Genomic DNA, 15,660 nt, shown 5'->3' with positions numbered 1-15,660 from the left:
TATGTGGACACATTGTGGAGGCAACTCCTCAGAAACCTCCCTATGGATTTTGTTCAAATTTTGTAGGATTGAGAGATATTGGGTTTTGGAACTTAAACTTTTTTTTGTGGCAGCAGGGGACACATGACTATTTGTTACAATGTTTTTTTTAGACCTAGTTAAACAATATGTGAAAAAAAATTACAGTCAGACTATATCTGTTAAAAAATTGAAGGTGGTAGATAAATATTTATTTACGAAGGAGTTTGACCACAACTGATTTTAAGATTATACCTCAAAAGAATTGGAGCTTTTTGGTTTTAATTAAGTGAAGTCAGTCAGTGTTAAGTAACCCATTGATCTTCCACTGCTCATGTTTTACCCTGAGATTACTAATAATGTAGTTTTAGGGTCCGATTTGGGTCCGGTGTGGCCGATTTACACCATAACACTGTTTTACTTTACTAATTAAGAAAAACGGGGTACGCATTTTGCTTGAAGTCAATTATGGCCAAACTACTTATGTCAATATCTATTTATCATTTCTCTTTGGTCATTGCTCATGTAGCTCTTCCTCTTTCACTTGTAAGCTGAACCTTTTATAATTGAGATTTTGGCTGCATTATGCATCAACTGCCTGTAATTTTTTTAACATTTTGTTTAACTACACAACTCAGATGATTTTTATCATAGAAGGCAGGAATTATGTACGTAAAAATGATACATTTCTGGGTACATTTGATCAAATGAATTGGCTACCGTTGTTTATTTAATCATTTGATTTTCATTTTTCTAAGATCAACTTCTCAGAAACCACACGTGCCAATGTTTTGTAACTCTGTTGGGGTGTTGACCTCAGTGCCCCTATGAAGGAAGTATGTATGTTTGGTGTGGCTCTGTTGTCTTTATGTTACTACCACTCGGATAATCTGGTACATAAGGGATAGCAGATTAGTGTTGTTAGATTCTTGTCTTCGTTCGAAAGCATCATCTTGCGATTTTGCTTCATGCATGTCTATCTATAGGCGTACCTAAAAAATTGAAAATAAGACAATATTTTTTGTTAGATAAAGAATGATCTTGTCTTATGCACATCCACTTTTTAGACTCACCTAAATTGTTTACAAAAAGACCTTTTTCCAGAACTTGAATAATTTTTATACTTTTGATCTTGTATAGTTAATTTTTCAGGACGTTTCCTTCTTGGCAAGAAATGTTTTCCTTTATTTTTCAACGTCAAGGCTTTAAAAACAGTTTCTTATCTAACAAAAATTAACAATTGAAAAAAAAATTAAAAAAACTTCTCCAACAAAATTTTTTAAAACTAAAAAAGATATAAGCTTTTGAAAGTTTTTTTTTGTCAAAATGAAAAAAAAAATAACAAAATGAAAGGCTTTCAAGTCAGATTTGTATCTAACAAAAATTAAAAAAAAATAAATTAAGAAATACTGAAAAAGAATAATTTTTAGATAAAAAGCTTTTAAAATGTTCTCAGTTTGTTTTGACACTCCTCCATGGAAGTAGAAAAAAATCATGACCCTCCTTCCAAAATTCAACAAAAATATAGAAAAAAGGACAAAAACTAAAGAATAAATTGTATATAAATTAAAGGCTTTAAAGACAGTTTCTTATCTAACAAAACAAAAAACAGAAAACAAAATAAATAAATAAGGAAAAAAAGAAAAAAAAAGAAAATCTTTTCTAACAAAAATTAAATACCATTAAAAAAAAAGGAAAAAGGAAAATAACAAAAAACTTCTCTAACAAAAATTAAATAGTATAAACCAAAAAAGAAATTTCGGTTGTTCCCTCCGCGGAACTCAAACATGTACCACTGTGACATCTATGGCAACACCAACTCTACTGCGCCCTAGACGTTTCCTTCAAGACTCTCCTTCCAAAATTTAACAAAAATATAGAAAAAAAGGACAAAAATTAAAGAATGAATTATATATAAATTAAAGGCTTTAAAGACAGTTTCTTATCTAACAAAATTTAAAAACTGAAAAAAAAAATAAATAAATAAGAGAAAACAAAGAAAAAAGAAAAACTTTTCTAACAAAAATTGAAAACAGTAAAAAAAAGTAAAAAGGAAAAAAAATTAAAAAAATAAAAAAACTTCTCTAACAAAAATTAAATACTAAAAAACAAAAAAAATTGGGTTGTTCCCTTAGCGGGACTCAAACTTGTACCACTGTGGGATCTATGGCAACACCGACTAGTCCAACGCCCTAGACCACTATATATAAATAAAAGGCTTTAAGACTAAAAATTAAAAAGGAAAAAAAGTAAAAGAAAGAACTTCTCTTACAAAAAATAAAAACTAAAAGAAAAAGTTAGAGTTAAAAGTTTTTAAGTCAGTTTCTTATCTAACAAAAATTAAAAACTGTAGAAAAAAAAAATAAATTAAAATTAAAAAAAATAAGTAAAAAGGGAACAAAAATGTAAAAAACTTCCCTAACAAAATTGAAAAAAAAACTGAAAAAAAAATTAAGCTTTTGAAAGTTCTTTTATCAAAATGAAAAAAAGAAATAACAAAAATGAAAGGCTTTCAAATCAGTTTTGTATCTAACAAAAATAGAAAAACTAAAAAAAAAAATAATTAAGAAGTACTAAAAAAAACATTTTTTGATAAGAAGCTTTTGAAATATTCTCAGTTCATTTTGACACTCCTCCATGGAAATAGAAAAAAAACCAAGACCCTCCTTTCAAAATTTAACAAAAATATAGAAAAAAAAGCACAAAGATGAAAGAAAAATATATATATGTAAATTAAAAGCTTTAAAGACAGTTTCTTATCTAACAAAAATTAAAAACTGAAAAAAAAGTAAATAAAAAGGAAAACAAAAAAACAAAAAAAAACCTTTTCTAACAAAAATGAAAAAGAGTAAAAAAAGTGTTGGTGGAAAACAAGTAAAAAAAATAAAATACTTTTCTAACAAAAAATTAGATACTAAAAACTAAAGATTTTCGGTCGTTCCCTCCATGGGACTCAAACTTGAACCGCTGTGGCATCTATTGCAAAACTGCTGCACAAAGTCCAGCACCCTAGACCACTATATATAAATAAAAGGCTTTAAAGCTAAAAATTAAAAAGAAACAAAAAGAAAAGAAATAAAAAAATTCTCTAACAAAAAATGAAAGCTAAAAGAAAAAAAGAAAAAGTTAAAGTTAAAGGTTTTTAAGTTTCTTATCTAACAAAAATTATAAACTGTAAAAAAAAAATTTTAAAAAGTAAAAAGGAAAACAAATAAATGAACTTCTCTTTACAGAAATTAAATACCAAAAAAAACAAAAAAAAATTCTTTGGTTGTTTCTGTTGTTGGACTTAAACTTGTATAGGCGATTAAAAAATCTGCTCAAAATCTGTATTAATATAATTGAAATTTAGATGAAAACAGCCATCATTTACTTAAATTTCTGTTTTTCTACTACAGTTGCATTCCAGCTCCATTTTGACTTCATTTCCCTATTGTTTGTACTTACTGACAAAGCAGCCATTTAGCAGTTAAATGGGGTGACTGGAAAATTTGAACCATTGTTTACTTTCCTTGTTCCATCTGCATCAATTGTATGCATAACTGCTGGTAGTTTTTTAAAAAAAACTTTTGATTTATATATATTTTGTAAGGTTTTTTTCAATGGAGTATTGTAGCAGTTTCATGACATGTAGACTTCAGTTGGGTTTTGTGTTTCACATGAATTCTCATGAGTTAGATCAGGTTTCAAAAAAAGAACATTTTATTGCAATTGGTTATTAAAAGATAATTAATTTTTGATATTCTTTATTATTATGAAATAGCTGCACAAAATTCTTTTAAGAAGCCTGTACTTTCAGAAAGATTTGGTATAAAGTAAGTGTAACTTTACACATCTGTGTATATAGATCTGGTTGACCTGTTCTATCTTCCTTTGCAATAGTGTAGTGTATTGTATAGCAATTATATGTTACATTTGTAAACAACTGCATGCATTTTACTGTATTTCATTCCGTATATTTTACATGCTTTGTTATGTTAACTATACTTGTCTTAGCAATAAAATATATTAAATTGTATATTTTTTCACTCTTTTTAACCAGTAAATATTCACAGATTTTTTCTCAATTATAAAGTGGTATGGTCACTTTGGATCTGTCAGTATGTGCATGTATCACCAGGTCAACATGTGTTACTGTATAGATACAGACCAACTCAAGTAACTACAGAAGAATCATGGCGAACAAGTCCAATCTTTAAATATAGGTTTTTTACACTATTGATTACCAAATTTGTTAGGACACAATATCTTGTGATGAAGAAAATATACAACATAAAGAAACAATCCTGTCATGGATTGAATTACCATTATTTTCATCTGTTCTCTTCTCTGATCCGAGTTGGCTTTATGCCATTATACCCCATGTAGCCTAACAAGTGAAATTGCAAGGGTTATAGAGCTTTTACACGACTGCTAAAAATGTATAGTTAGACCCCAAGGTCAATATTTTGGGGGGGGGGTCAACATATCATATGACATTGGATTTGACATCATGTTACCAAACTTGGAATTGATCGTAGGCAGGAATATTTAGCATTTCAGTACAAGTATGATTGACCAATCAAACAGACCCTAATTTGTAATACACTAGACAGAATTATTAATATCAACAAACCACTGAAAGGCATGTTTATGTCACCCAGTCAGCCACATTATTCTGAATCCCATACTGCCAGTTGGCAATATTAATTATATCAATATGCTGCTGCCGTAGTGGAGAATCTGTAACTACCAGATTTAAAGTCTCAAGTATGTACTGACCCATGCCATGATTGACACAACCTATGAGTCTTGCACTATAGAAAAGAAGAGGGGCCGGTGGTTTGTATCCCTAGATTTTATTGGATATTGTGATCCTGAATTTTAAGTTTCTGTGAGTGTAAAGTTTTCCACTCTTTTCTTCTAAAGGCTTCCAGATATTTAAATGATGTTTGGTATATGAGGGCACGAGACCACAATTTTCAAGTGCAATAAGGCCCCCTAAAATGTCCATTCTATTTTTTAAATGCAATACTTTTGTGATTTTCTACATTGGTTGCATCATATTATGTGTATTTGATGCAATGAAGTTCAATTTACTCAAGTTTTAGCTGCTTTTAAGGCCAAAAATTGTATTTTTATATATGCATGTATGGCCTTTGTCAGTGCACTTTCAGACCAGTCATAGTGGTACACAAATGAAAACTCAAATTATGATGCTGACAGTAGCTTAAATCAAAAAAGTTCACACATAAAGTGGTCTACATATATCAAATGTACAATATAAACAATAAGAAGCGGTTTTAAAGCTTACAGTGCCACTTCAGATCATTTTAAACCAGACCTATATAGAGCTTGCTAAAGTGCAATTGTGTCAGATATTCAAAGTTAGCCTTTACTTGGGCTTCAAATGATATAAAAACTGAAACAAATGTAAAATAATGTAAGGTTCTAAGCTTATCAGGTATATTAGCAGACAGATGTATTTTTCCAATTTTTCTACAAAAATTCTTTTTTCAGGAGCAGGTCTTGGATTTTATGAAGGGGGTATGAAAGGAAACCAAATTATGACATGTTTAATGAATAAATATGATAAATTGCCATATTTAATACAATATTTAGCAGATTACGATTGTTTTGGTTTTTTTCTTTAAAAAGCTCGGGCGATCTGGATACTTTGAAAATGAGGGGTACCAGCCCGGGTTCTTCAGACAAACGTAGTTGCTAAGACATTATTTTCTATTTTTGTCAATTTTACACAAGAAAATGACAAACTTTCCAATAAAAGGGATGGGTGTGGACCCAATGCACCATGCATCTGGATCCAACACTGAGAGGGGAGGGCTTCACCCATTACACCCTTACCTGAACTTGCCCCTGGATCCAACACTGAAAAGGGGGGGCTTCACCCATTACACCCTCACCTGGACCTACCTATGGATCTAACAAAGAAAAGGAGGGGGCTTCACCCATTACACCCTCACCTGAACCTGCCCCTGGATCCGACACTGAAAAGGGGGGTCTTCACCCATCACGCCCTCACTTGGATCCGCCCTGTACATGTGTACAATTTTCCTTTACGTACACATATCTACAAAAAGAGCTCTGAACAGCCTTTATTGCACAACTGGTACATATAATGTTAGAAATCTGGTTACTCGTTTGGTCCAGCAGAACCTTTTTAAGTTACAGAAGACTATCCTAATTATATTGGACAATTTTTTGTAATTTCCTCATCTATATTCCCTATCAATTGTATTATCAACAGACAGGGTTTTCTATCCACACATGTAGTTACAGCATGTATTATGTATGGTTTTCAAGATATATAGAAGTTGAAGAACCATCACTTTTGTTCATACTACATACAATTACTTGAAAACTCTTCCACCAATTTTAATAAAATTTGATTAATTATATTTTTTAACTTAATTAGAAAAAAATACTGTCACGTAAATGATTTGATATATACTGTTCTCTGTTGTCAATGTATGTCCATAGATACTTAGTTTCTTGTGATATTTACATGTAATATAAATACTAGATTGTTGCTCAAGTTTTCAAATCCAAAATAAAGGTTGGGTTGGTAATGATTTTAGGAGAAATGATCTCAACCATTACAGCCAAAAGCAATCATTTTGTAGAATTGAACCATATACCAGTAACTCAAGTAAAAGCAAATGAATGTATGACAAGCCGTTGTGGAATTTATTCCCCATTTATTGATATCAATAAATATTTATCAACATGTTATTAAATAATTGATTGATATCAATAAACCAATGAATGTCTGATATTGCTGTACATTTTTTATACCACTTGGTTTTATACCTTTCAAGAAAGATGGGCCAAAAAGGCTATAAGTCAGCATTTTCCTGAGGTACTAGGTACAAGTGAATTAATCATTTTGAGATTTTTTTTTTTTTTTTTTGGGGGGGGGGGGTTGGGGGGTTGGTAAGACATGATCCGATTAAGAACTAGAGGTCAATAACAATTATTTTTTCTGGTGTCTGGATGATAACTCGAGTAAAACTGGACTGATCTCATTGCAATTGTACCACAATGTGCGTATTCTTCACATTATTAAAGTTCAGACTGATTTGAACAGAATGACGGCCAAAAAGGGCCACATTGGTTCTGGTGAAATTCTTTTTCTCCGAAGGAAAGTTCAGATTGGTTTGAACCAAATAATGTCCAAAAAGGTCACATTGATGCCGGTAAACTTCCTGTTTTAATGCAATAAAAATTCACAACTGTATCAACAATAGTATGTACACACTTGCCCCGCAGCAGCCCCCACTTTTTTCTAGGTTCAATCCTGCAGTCATATGAAGCTGTCATAAAGGACGTATTTTACAAATTTTAAAAATTGTTTTAAGTACAAAGATTTAACTTATGACATACACTGTGTAGATGTGTTTATTTTGCAGGAATTACACTGTAGTTATTGTGCTACCAGGTTATTTGAGTAGAAGTTAATTCTGACAGAGTCCTACGTACAGAGGTATGTTTGTTAAATCCGGGCATTTTCATATTTTCAATTAATTAAATTGTAGTATATTTTGAGCTTTATTTAACCATAAAATTCAATTTTTATTTTTATTTATATATTATGTATTATTAAATTATTTGTAGTAATATTACTAATCCAATCGGCACAGACTGTACGGAGAATATATGAACACAAAACTTGCAAAATTTTATCACAAAACTACAGCATACTGATATAGAGATTGTGGACACATGCACTGATTGTTCCAACGTTTACCCATTGATTTGATATAGAACATATCATTGTACACTAATTTTATTTAATTTTTTGCAGACTCTGAAGAGCCAGTACTGTCGAAATGCACAGGCTATTGTTGCTTGAAATAAATTATTGCTTGCAAGAAGTTTCGTTGCGTTCTTTCTCCTAAAAGTACAAAATGTCAGGGAAAATGGCACCAACTTAATTGCTTTGATTTTTTACACAAGAATGCATATAAGAAAAGTCTTAATACATGTAATTTCATGTAATCTATAACTATGCAGCTTGCTTCCGATATATTGTGTATCGCACTATACTTCTTACAATTTGACTTCTGGAACAGGGTTATGTTGCTACAGGATAGAAATTCATTGTCAATGCATAAGTTTTATGGTCTTCATCATGAACTCGTGGATCGTTACTGTGTATCCATCTACACCATGAGAATTGATTTGTTAAACTTGTCATAGTTTTTCTTTCCTCTTTCGTCTACCCCAGACTTGACTTTTTATGAGCCATTCGGTGGGTATTTCTAGAAACGCATAGGACGCTTACCCTACTGGTGTACTGGTGCTCCAAGTTTTTAGTATGGAGTCCGAGTTACTTACATACTTTTGTAACTTTGTATGTATTATTTTAGTAACTTTATGTTCTTTGTCGTGTTTGTCAGTTTTCCACGTCTGGTCTTTGTCCTTGGGTTACTTTCTTTTCCGCTAGAATCTGGGTTCCCTTGATACTCTTTCAGAGTAGTAGGATTTAAAATTTCAGTACAGAAATACCCTAGATATTCGATGTAACTAATAGATAGCACACTGTTAGTTTCTGTTCAACTAAAAAATCTTAAGAGTCCATTTACAGCAACAAACCTACATTAAGCGAAATGATCGATCCGTAACATGACATAGCACAGTTCAACACATCCATGCAAGTACACCCTCAGGAAAAAGCATTGTAATATATATGTATATAATTGGTCTTACGATATATAAATCTAAACCTTAGTTTCTGAGAAATAGAACAACTCCGAAAACAAGTAACCCTTTTTAAAAATATGTATAGCGGAGGAAATATCCTCAATTATATTACCCCTAATTTTAGTGGGGTTTATAGTGAGAGAGGTGTCCATCCTTCCTTCAGTTACGCAGAAGAGTTTCCACATCTTAATTTTACTCTCCCTACAGCACTGAATGGGATTAAATGAAACTTTCGTAGAACTTTTAGGTTGCAAAAATTGGATATTTTGCATTTGAATAAGGTGGGCTTGCAAAATCACAGCGGTAGCCCCCAACTCCCGCAACAATTGCTGTCAAGTACCACGTTTTGGTTTGCTCTTTAGATAATTTCAGACTGCGTCTAAACTTGCCCCTCGGGCAATACCAGTCTGTGTTCACAGTTGTACTAGTAATATAAAGTCCTTCGCTGAATAAAATCCAAAAAATACCAATCATGTATATTGCCGATTTTGAGATGCTGTATAAAAGAAGTTTGATCTGTACAGATCCCATGTCAAACACACCCAACATGTAAATCGTTAAAACTGTAATACAGCAATAACTATAAGTGTTATCCTCTCCTTTATCATCTACAATGTATAAAATGATTTGTTTAAATAACATGTAAAAAGAAAAAAAGTAGAGCAAAAAGATAATAAAAAAAGATTTTCTTTGTGTGTACTACTCGAACAGTCCGCGGCTGAAAGCACAATTTTCAATATGACATCCTCATACATTAAATGTCCACCAGTCTACTTTTTTAAACAAACTATGGATGATCTATGGGAGCATCCATCGAGATGGTATAAGAATGAAATTTATTCAAATATGTATTTCGGCAAAATTGTATCCGGTATAAAATTGGCGCGTGTGCATCAGTCATGATGTTTTCAAAATGGATGTCATATGGAGTACCAGCACAGTGGGCACTGGGTACAGTATTGTATTATTGGTATATCGTCATCGTATCCTTCCTATCTCGACAAACTTTGTTAAGTTCCCTTTATTAGTAACTAATTTCAGGTGACACTCATTTTACTGGAAGTATCAACCTAAGTGGGGACACTCGCTGCCCACAGGCATGTCGATCCATGGCATGGCAAGGTTGTGTGACTTTATATATTAATTTCTTCCATCTGGGAGTAATTTATTGTCTTTTTTTTTAGTATTTCAGAGTCCCTTCAAGTATTTTATTACTCTGTGTATTGTTATCATGTTCACCTGACAGATAAAACAGAATTGTAAGTTGTACTTCAAACAGGGCAACAAGAAACTCCCAGCTGTGAGAGTATTTTATTGCCTTTTGGAGGAAGTATACCAATATCACTCCAGGATTTTATATGGCATTTTTGGGAATATCCTGGAATCACTCCGAAAAGTGACACCAAAATGGGTGTTTAAGAATCATCTATTTGGGTGCACTATATATTATATATTTTAGATTTTGTTTACTTTATGATATGGAGTAAGCAATGCCTAAATCAGCGACCACCTTGAGCTTTACCATACATGTACTGTCTGTGTGAGACTTGTAAAAATAATAAAGGACATTATAAAGAGGAGCGGGGGTCAACCCGGATGAAAATTTTTGATTAGCGAGTGCAGTATTTTTATTTATATTTAAGCAGCAAGCGAAATCAGTATTTCTATTTGAAAATCTGTCTAGTTAGTTAATGGGGGAGTTTTTTTTCTCAAAATTCCAACCCCATACCCCTCTTTCCCCTCGCTCTCAAAATAGTCGATAACTTTATAGCACTTCGCAATGCTTTACATTTTGTATCCTTTAAGGGCATCTCTAGCAACATCCATTTCAGTTTTGGCTGGTCAGATCAATCTGTACAGATACCGGAAGTATTACAGTTCTCCAGGGATGGTGGGAATATTTTACACATATCATGTGACATAAACAGCATCGTTCAGACGACGGCTGCAAATTCCAAACAAGAAAATGATTGCCTTTCCTGTCTTAGAAAAGCTATGCTTCAGTATGGATAATACAATCAGAGTTAAAATTTTTTCCAAGGCAGGTAGGTTCTTTACAACAGCAACAGTAGAACAGCTGAGATACACGTACATACCTACACTTTTTTAAGTTTTTAAAAACACCACATTCACTTCTTTAAATATGTAACATAAAATAGAAAAAGACTTGAAAATTATCAGAAAAGATGAATTTATTTTTACTGAAACGTAATCTTATCCTATATTTTTTTTTATTTGTTTGATTTAAAAAAAGCGATGAATTTTCTATGTAAGGACAGTCACTTTTAGTTACTTCTGGGACATGACTTTTTTATCTTTAGTATATTGGAGAACCTTAACTGAAATTTAGAAAGTACACGTAATAACTGTAGAGCACACGCTGCTTCGTGGTGCTTTCTATAAACATTTATTTTATTCTGTTTTGAGAACAATTAGCCTATTTTGGTCTATATATCTAGTGCACTGTAGTCAGATGATTTGCAGCACCATGTTTAGCGATTAGTAATTTATCGGTCCAAAGCTGAACATTCAGAACATTGCTTGACTCTTCATTAGGCTTATAATGTTTTCATAGTGGTTAGATTAAACTCTGTTGACATGGGTCTAGCCGATGTCAACATCTACATTAAATGTCTACACACCACTTATACATGTACCTCTGTTTAGTATTCAGTGTTAACTTTAAAATAAGTCTTAATATTTTATATTTTGCTTCCCTACATTTTCTACACACCACTACACTTGTGTTATCTCAGTGTCAGATCCAGAGGTGGGTGGAAGGGGTTGGTACGACACATTTTCCCTGAAAATGTTGTCATGTACATTTGTAGCATCATTTTTCTGAGGAAACCTGGGTGGAATCCCCCTCTCCCTTTTAAAGGGTCTGGATCTGGACCCACCCCTGGTTGAGCTATCTATACATCAATAGCATTCATTATTTTCGTTTTTAACTGAAAAAATAAATTTTAAAGAACAGATCCCTGTGACATTAGGAACGGATGGTGTGCTCCGAACTAGGAGTATCAACTGTGTAGAAAAAAAAATATCCGCCTAATTTATGAAGTATATTGGAGAGTGTCATGATGCAGTAGACTAATGTGGATAAGTTGTACATATTTTTATCTACACAGCTTAACTCTGTGTAATCTAAAGTATATAAAGCATTCAATAGCATTTAGGATCAGAAACGAAGTTGTAAGATGTCATTATTGCTTGTCATGTGCTGAACCTTTATACAGACTTTATTTCATCATAAGGGCAGGGGTTTTCCTGACTTTATTTCATCATAAGGGCAGGGGTTTTCCTGACTTTATATCATCATAAGGGCAGGGGTTTTCTTGACTTTATTTCATCATAAGAGCAGGGGTTTTCCTGACTTTATATCATTATGGGCTCATTTTGTATAGGAGCCTATGGAAATATTCAGGATTGCTCACTTTTCTTTGTGGTAACATTTTATTTTCTGGAAGGGAATCCTTAATAATAATTAACAAGATAAATAAATACTTGTAATGAAGTTCTATTGAGCAATATTCATGTACATGTATACAATAAGAAACATAAGCTCTGGTGAGCTTTTGACTGAGATTCTGAGAGTGATATTTTATACTAAACTTCTCTATAAATTTTTCAGAATTAAAGTATTTAATAGAGGCTGACTTTGGTTGTTACTGGTCCAGTAGTATCAGAGCCAAGGAGTTTTGAAAAGTTGTTAACAAGGACAGACGCCGAGTGATTGTAATAGCTCAAACAATCTCATTAAATGCGTTAGGCCAGAATACACACACATGGGACAGATACATGTATGAAGTTTCTAGATATGAAATTTCAACAAAATATGCTGAAGGCAGCTAAACTAGATAAAAAATGTGATGCCATCATTCAAAGGATGCATCAGAGGCTGTTGAGGCTTCGTTGATGTGGGTACAGTGAGACAGACAAGAGGATGAGCTCATTGATAAATATAACAACAACACTAGTACTAATAGTTCACTACTAGTAACATCAGACTTGAATTGGAAAAGCAAACAGGTAAGTTATCCTTAGATTTAGATTACAACAGAATTAGAAATAGTAGCCTGCCCGCCAGCCCGAGACTGGCTATTTTAATAATAACTTAAATTGGGAAGCAAACGGGTAAGTTAGATTTAGCATAGGACAGAATTAGAAATAGTAGCATGCCCGCCAGCCCATTTTTATATAACCAGATAGTAAATATATTGAAACATAGTATTTCGGACTGGTTAAAATTTGAGTGAGTTTCCTACTCTATATACAATAGGCAGGCAAACGGCAAGTTATCATTATGAATTTAATTTAATAGGCAAACAAACATGTTGTTGTTATAAGTATATACTGAATCCAATTAACAGTTTTATTTTTAAATAGTTAATTTAAAAGAAAACATAAAATGATCTACAAACACCTGAATGTTTATATATTAAGTATTGGTATCTGAACTAAACACAAATGACCATGATAATTTGACCATATCTTATTTTGTAGGCCTATGATAACCATGTCAGTAGGAGACTCCAATCAAGCACAATGATGAACCTCAGAATTGTGGAACGAACCATGATGAGTATTCCCGGCTGTCTATACAGAGTGGTTTGATAATGCTTTATCATTCTTTTGTACACCTATTTTCTGACCAATATTTTATCGTGAACTATATTATTGTATGTCTATCTATCCACATGAAGTTAAGATATACCTTAATGTTAGAATAGAACCAAAAATAGTTAAAGAATGTTTGTTTTGGAGTTAGGGCAGCTTTTTTGGCTTTTTCTATGCCCCTACCGGCTTTAGCCAAAGGGGATTTTACATTTCTATTTGTCAGTCCACACTTTTTTTTTCTAAATATTAGCAGATATTGACCTGATTTTTTGGTACGTTAGTCAGCCTTGATTATTTACAGATCAGATTTACCTTCCATTATGCTTTGATGATTCTTTTCAGAGTTATGGGCCTTGAACTTAAAAAAAAATTACCCAAATTTAAGTTTGCCACACTTTTGTTCTAAACGCTTGTAGATATGAAGCTGATTTTTGGTATGTGAGTCTATGCTGATAAGTTACAGATTAATTTTAGGTTTTGTTCCTCTTTGCAGATATTTTTCCAATTTATGGCCCTTGAATCTATGGAAATTTAAGTTAAAGCTTGCAGATATTGAGCTCATTTTTGGTATGTGAGTCTTCCTTGATGAGTAACAAATCAAGTTAATGTTTCATTCTGCTCCACTGATATTTGTTTGAATTATGACCCTTGAACTTCGAAAAAATTAACTAAATTTCAGTTTGCAAATATTGAGCTCATTTTTGGTATGTGTGTCTAGCCTGATGAATTACAGATCAAGTTTACATTTCGTGATGTTTGCCTATTTTTTCCAAAGTTACCAACTTTTAAGTTATACGTGCTAGACCAAAATTTCTGTTTACACGCTTTTTGCCCATCCTGTCTGTCTATCAGGTTTTTATTCTGTTAAGACTCCAGCTGCTTATAGATTTCAAAGATACAAAGATGCCATATTTTGGTGTGTATTATGCGCACATTTTTACATAAAAAATATTTTCAGAACATAGGGGTGCGTATTATACATCAATACATAAAAATTGGCCACGAAATTAAAGATTTTGGTTTATGAAAAGTTATTGCGTAATGTAAACAAACAAACCGGAAGTGAAATATTACTGAAAGAAATTTTATCTAATCATCAAATACATCTTCAAGTATTAAATTTTTAGTGATATTTTCTTCAAGTCATGTTCAAATGACTTATAACATGTTTCAAACAATGGTTGTGCAATATTGCCTTCTTATAAAGCAAGTTTAGAAATTAATACAAGGATTGAAAATTCCTAAAGCCCGACGCCCGGGACTAAAAACATTGAGCCTCGGACTTGCCGTTTTTCAATGAAATAAGTCTGTCGGGCATGGCAAATGTAAAAAAATAAAAACTCTTTTTTGAAAGATTTTGTTGTCATTATATCAATCGCTACATTAACCTCGTGAGTCGGAGAGAATTGATGACGGTGAGGGCTTGAATTATTCGAGTTAGATAAACTTTTGAGGAAAATATAGCTGCTCAGTTACAATGTCACGGTTAAAAAAACACGGAAACGGAAAGCTGATAACGATATATATATCTTACGATTGGGACTTGACAAAACATTGTTTGGCTTAGTGTACAAAAGATGAAAAAAGCCAGGGCTCGAGTCTTCTCAAAAAAATTTCAACCCCTGTAATATGAAACAACTAAAAACCAAGTTTCTTCCCTTCACATGTTCATAGGAAATATCACATCAAGGTAAATAAATTGATCAAGTGCAAAATATCGATTTTTTTGTCTTACAAAATTTTACTGCAACCTAAGTCTAAAGAACTTCTTTTCACACGTTTAGACCTTCAAAATTGAACTGTGCACAATACATAAATACTATACACACCATAATACGATATGAAGGGCTGTCTAAATGTGACATTTTATGAAATGTTTTAAGAGATTTTCATCTCATGTAGGTCATATTCTGATAAGAAACATGAAACTAGAAACATTTTTATGTTGTGCACTAGTAGGTGGTAATGTATGGGGAAGTTTGGCTATACCTAATTTTAAGCGAAACTGGTACAGTTACTGAAGTTATATGTTGTGTGAAGGTGTATGCCAAATGCCAAGACTGAGTCCTGTGACTGTATACATCATCAGTATGTAACTTGCAGGGTAAAGTATGAAGCTGTGGCAACCAAATGGGTTACGTTACACAACAGAACTTCATTTGAATTTAAGCTTTGCTTGAAGTTGGGATATACCTAAAATTCTTTATACATTGCTCTGTTTTTAGCTCACCTGGCCGAAGGCCATGTGAGCAATTGCCATCACTTGGCGTTCATTGTCGTCATAGCTAACAATTTTTCAAAATTCTTCTCCTCTAGCAC

At 32.5% G+C, this 15,660-nt stretch overlaps 1 long non-coding RNA gene across 1 annotated transcript; it reads left to right on the top strand.

The window, feature by feature from the left end:
- Nucleotides 1-9,616: 9,616 nt before the first annotated feature.
- LOC148599001 (uncharacterized) lies at nucleotides 9,617-14,927 on the top strand. The gene is made up of 4 exons (XR_015918608.1): nucleotides 9,617-9,672; nucleotides 10,554-10,766; nucleotides 12,356-12,753; nucleotides 13,228-14,927. It is a non-coding gene; the product is annotated as an uncharacterized LOC148599001 (long non-coding RNA).
- Nucleotides 14,928-15,660: the final 733 nt, after the last annotated feature.

This window comes from Perna viridis, chromosome 14, assembly GCF_037379345.1.
Source record: "Perna viridis isolate PV_CMFRI_1.1 ecotype Kerala chromosome 14, ASM3737934v1, whole genome shotgun sequence".
Taxonomy (NCBI): Eukaryota; Metazoa; Mollusca; class Bivalvia; order Mytilida; family Mytilidae; genus Perna; species Perna viridis.
The sequence above is the reverse complement of the archived record's forward strand: the minus strand, read 5'-3'. Positions and strand labels throughout refer to the sequence as shown.